The sequence below is a fragment of the Gossypium hirsutum genome, chromosome A12 (assembly GCF_007990345.1).
Source record: "Gossypium hirsutum isolate 1008001.06 chromosome A12, Gossypium_hirsutum_v2.1, whole genome shotgun sequence".
In the NCBI taxonomy this organism is placed as follows: Eukaryota; Viridiplantae; Streptophyta; class Magnoliopsida; order Malvales; family Malvaceae; genus Gossypium; species Gossypium hirsutum.
This window is the reverse complement of record NC_053435.1, coordinates 7,710,356-7,716,318: the sequence shown is the minus strand read 5'-3', so window position 1 is coordinate 7,716,318 and position 5,963 is coordinate 7,710,356.

Sequence of the window (5,963 nt, the reverse complement as noted above, 5' to 3'; positions counted from 1 at the left end):
TAGTGTTAGTGAATCCTGATTCTTCTTAGCCCTCTGTTTGTCACCCACCAGGCCACCACAGCAAATAGCTAGATATTTTTATCGACATTCCTACCTTTTGAAGTATCTCCAGGTCATAGTCCTATTGTTGATATGTCAGCTACCTTGCCCCTTACAACTAATACTCCCTCCCCTACTCCCACGATTCAGGAAGCGTTAGGTTATAAAGCTTGGAAAGAAGTTTATACTGAGTGAAGTGATGGTTTGGGTAGCCCTAGGCCGAGGCTATATCTTGTTCTTAAATATTGTCTCTGGTCCCAAGATGAATCTTTTTCTTCTTTTTTTACTGTTCCTCACTTCCTCAGGCTTCTTTTTGGACATACTCTTGGAAGCCTAAAAAAATTTGTTACGAGCTTGTAATTTTCGATATTATTGGACAGTAGGTTGAGAATCCCTTTCCTCCTAGCACCACGACAATATTCCTTCTCCTGGTTGTTTGTCAGAGTTTTGAAGGAAGAGAATAAGTGTGTTCACTACTCCATTGTTGAAATAACAGGTAAGATGGGGTAAGCCTCTACTACATCATTCGTTCCCCAGCCTTCAATTCTGTCATGGGTGGTGACTATAGCCTTCAAAGAGTAGAGACAGCTTATTGTTGGTTTCTTATAGGGACTTCAATTGTCTTAACATTAATGTTGAATTGCATAACGAGCATGACCAGGGCAATTCACATAATATAAGATGCAGGGAGCTGCTAGATTAGTGGTTTGAGAGAGTTTTGGGATTAATTTTAGGCGAAGTATAAATTATATGTAAGGCTTTTTTTTAACCCCGATGCTAAGAGGTATTTATAGAAATGTGATGGTTGGGCAGTACATGGGTCTAAGTGATTAAGTTTTTACTTCTTGGGTATTGTAGTATTGTAGTGGATATCAACTTAGGGTACTAATAATTCCCTAAAATATTTATATATTTAGTACATAATTATATCAAGTGCTATATTCAAATTGTTATTAATATTCTTAATTTTTTTAATTACCTAGGCGATCAACACCTTAATGTGATGAAACAAAAAAGACTTACCATCATTATCATGGTAGTAGAGGCTTGGTATGGGTATTAGAATTTGGAATTGTTCATAGATTCTCCATCACCTTCACACTAGTAAAGCACAAGCAATTACTCACCGTGATGTTAAGTCCGTCGATATATTGCTCGATGATGCCCTTAGTCGACTTAATTACTAATTTTGGGTTATCAAAAGCACACCTCTTCTGGGGCAAATCCATGTTAGCACTGTAGTTGAACACAATTTTGTGTACTTTCAGGGGGCAACAGTTGACTGAAAAAAAATCAAATGTTCACTCATTTGGTTTGGTTCATCTTGAGACCTTATGTGCAAATGCTACTATCAAACCACAGCTGCCAAAAGAAAATGTTAACTAGATTGAATGCGCCTTGCGATGGAAGAAGAAGAAGAAGAAGGGTTTTCTTCAAAAGATTATCGACTTTGGGTACTATTTGTTGGAACATTTTCAAATATTTATAATATTTTAATAACTATAAATGAATGGGTGTAATTAATCAAAAGATAAATCTTTTGGTCATTGGTCAAGAGTTATATCACTCAAACAATATTACTTGAATAATTATAATATTAGAAGAATAATCATATCTCTTTTTAAAGATGTTATTATTCAAAAAAGACACTTATTGAAAGATGTCTCTATGAAGAGATATGAAAACTTCTATAAATAGGAATGATATTTCATTTAGAAATTACACCAAGAAATTCTAAAATTCTTTCTATCCTTCCTCTATTTTCTAATATTATTAGATTGTTCTATAAAGTATTACTGTAGAAATTAAGTTTCTTTATAGATTGCTCAGTGCTTAGTGGACCATTCTCTTTAGTGCAAAATGCAAATAGTCATTGGCTTCATTGTATACTCAAGGTTAATTTGCTTGAAACTCTTTTGCACACCAAATATAAGTGGGGGAAAATATAACCTTAAAGATAGTAGCTTGATACACATCTTGGAGCCTTGTCCTATTTCTTCATTTTCTGTTTGAGTTTCATTTGTGTGTTTGAGATTTTCCTCACCGGAGATTTGTACAAACACTATTTGTCCCGAGTCAATTTACCAAGTTAGGAAAGGTTGCTTAGAAGTGTTTGCAACATATGGTTGTGATAGCCATAGATTAGCTATGGGAGATGTTTTGTAGGACATGGAGCATGTTTTGCAATTGCAAGAATCATTTGATAATACCCATATTATCGGTTGCGGATTTCGTCGCGAACGCAATTGTAAATATTACGGACATTATGTAATACATAGCAGTTGTTGTGGACATGATCTTGTTTTCGAAAATCTCTATTTTTAAAACATTATATTACACATTTTGCAATTATATTTTATTATTTTAATATTAAGTTTTTTTATTTTAAAAAAACTCTAATTTTATAAATAAAAATTCATTGAATTCGTATATAAAGATAATAACATACAAACGTTATCATACTAAATCATAAACAATAACAATCACATTTTTAATAGATGGAATTGAAATAGTGATATAGATGAAAAATTAATTTTACATCAATTTAAATAATAATAAAAAACATATACACATACAAATATAAAAACTCTATTTCTTATAAATTAATATAAAAATGAATGGCGTAATAAATTTAAAGCAGCTCTATTTTTAGTTTTACCACTCTCTTGATTTTAATTACTTTTCATTCCATGCAAAAAAATAAAAGTAAAATTTATTATTGTATCTCTTAAAAGGGATGGAGGAGTCACATTACATTCAAAATGTGGAGGGATAGAACTATAAGATGTTTCTTTGGTAGGATGCATGTAATGTGATAAATGATAAGTAAATAATTTATAACTTGGATTTTATCCAAAGTAAGGTAGATAAAATGTATTTGCGAGAAAAAATGAAAAATTCGAGATAATAACTTATTAAATTTATTTTCATTTATAAAGGAACCTATAAATGAATCATGTAAGTATTCTCATATCTTGCCATGAGTTCTATCATCCCTACCTCTTCTATTTTGTGAACTAGTAGAAATATTTATTTCAAACAAATTTGGATTAACATCATAAGGACATCTACTCATACCTTAGTTTCCGTGAGAATGGATAGAATAGCTATGTTGATAAGCAGCACTAGATCAGCAACTTATCACTTTCTTCATTAGATGAAGTATGGTTTATTTCATCCATGTTTACGTAAGTTTCTTCATCAAGATTTTTATTATCCATTTCATTGAGTAACTCTTACAAACATAAACAATTATCTTCACTATCAATCGTAGCTTCCTTTATTGTTTCAACCATGCATTTAAGGGATCCTCCTCTTCAAAAATATTATTGAAATTTATCGAATTAAACCCATCTCTAACTCTTTTGCACTTTTTTCTTTTCATGCGTATAAGCTTCAACTTCATATTATAATGAACATAAATTAATTTTTGAAGCTTTTTGTGTTGTAGCCTATGTCTCTTCTTTGTATGAATCAAACTAAATATACTTTAACTATACTCACAACGTGAAAATGTTTGACTCAAAATACTAATTGCAATATGCTGAAGTTAAGGTGCATAATTTCCATAATGAATTCGCCATTCAGCTACATATAAAATAAATAATAAGATATGATTCTTAAAGTATCTATAAACATATCTTCATCATCTACACAATTATAAATATTAAATTTCTTTTTACTAAGATTAATCTTTGAAATTGCAACTTTGAGCAAATGAGGTGTCAAAAAAATACACTTTATCTCAATACAACAACAATTGAAGATAAATAAATTAGTTATTACATGAAAATATGATAATTCATAAGTTTCTTTAAGTTGAGTGTATAAATTCATGCATGATTAATTGCTAAAATTTGATTACTCAAGTTAAGCACTATCTTTAGTACAACATTTCTAATGCCTTCTCTAGTTTCCTTAAACATATAATTTGTGGAATTTCCTTACATTAAATTTAAGAAATATCTTATATAACAAAAAATAATAATAATATGATAAGGATATAAATAGAATACTTTTATGATTTACAACATTTTATTTTTTTTCAAAATGAAAATATACAAATCAATCTAAAAGCGCTAAATTATACAGAAGGGATTGTTGTGCGATTAAGATAAAAGAGGGTAAATTACTTTACTAGAAAATCACATTAAGTTTAATTTCTAGAAGAGATTAGAAGAGTCACAAATGGTCCCACTTAAAACCTAACATCTTAGATAGAATCTTATTACAATATAATTTAATAGCACAATATGTAACTACAACTATACCCTAAAAAATATTGAAAGATAAATAAAACAAATAAAAACACCAAAAATTACAAGTATATTTCACTACAAAAGATAGAAGTGAAAAATTATAAATAAGAGAGAAATTACCTTATGAAGAAAAAGGTAAACGATTCAAAGGTGAAAAAACAATTCCTATTTATAATAGTACACTCCCTTCGCAATCTTATATTTTTTAGATGTGAAATTGTGCTATTTCAACAAAGATTTATCAAGTAATGATGTTAAAAGTTTAGATTCACAAAGGCATCGATATTGAAAAAAGTTATGCCACTTGACACTGTAAATGCATTGAGGAAAAAATTGGAAGAAACAACTGCACTATGGAAAATTAATATCTAAAACCCAACATAAAATAAATTTCCAGACATTTGTTCTACATTTTTGGAATAAGATTGAGACAAATACTCATATAAGCCACTGCTGTTGAAAGTCGAAACAATAACAGAAAAACAAATATCAAAAACACAAAGCTGCCTTCTAACACCATGAAGTAACTCATGGTTATTTGGATCAAGTTGTCAGCCCTTCCTGGTATGTTTTGTCATACTCAATGTTGGAATGTGTCGTAATGCTCCAGCTGCGGGCTGTTGTGGTTTTGCACCACAATTTATGAAGTGTTACGGCGACACGTAACGGGTTGCAATTACACACGAGTATTGTGCTGATATTGCAGTTTGATAGTGTTATTTTTCATTACGACACAACCGTTACATTGCGTTGTGGCAGCAATTTACCCAAAAGCTATTAAGGGTTCAGCTGAAGTTAAAGCCATTAATGACCACTCCAGAACCACAATGTTTGAACAATTTCATGGTAGGTAAAGCAGTTGATTAATTGGATGGCAGCCATTGCATTTCTCTCATAAAAATGTGGACTCGCTCTACCTCACCTCTATTTCCTTCATAATCGAGACTCGAAGATACCTACGGCGTGATCAGTAGTACTGGCTAATAATAATAATGATGATGCAGGAATCACTTTCAAGTTCTAGCTTTGTGATTAAAATAGGATATATGGAAGGTTAAAAGTATGGCTAAAAAAATTGTGGGTTCTATTTCAGGTAATGGGAACCTTATCTGATGAGACCTTTAACATGGGAATAAGTTCCTCATCAAATGCATATAAAGTCGGAATTAGGAATCTAGATATATATTAGGGATCCAAATTGAACCCAAAGTTTAATCTAGGAATTCCACTAAGTCGCCATTCAATATATTTACAATTTGAAACTTAAATATGCAACCCTCTTCACGTATCTCACACTAAAGCCCTTCATTAACCAAGGGGGTGCGGGAATCCAACATAGATTTCATCTCCTACCTTCACCTTTATCCAAGTCATTTTGCAAAAATTATATCCTTCATTTAAAAAAAAAAAAGTTTTGACTTGTGAGCCACACAAATAGGTTCCAACACCAGGCATTTGAGACAAACAAATTGCATTACGTATTCATTCTTTGCCATCAGCACACCATTATTATAAACAACAATGGCATGGGTAATCTGAACTCTCCACCACCACTAAACAATCAAAATTATTAGGCAGTATAAAAGAACAAGTGGGCAATAGGGAGTAGAAAAATTAAATAAATGAAAAGGTATGAGATGCCTTTAACCTTTTGAACGAAGGGAT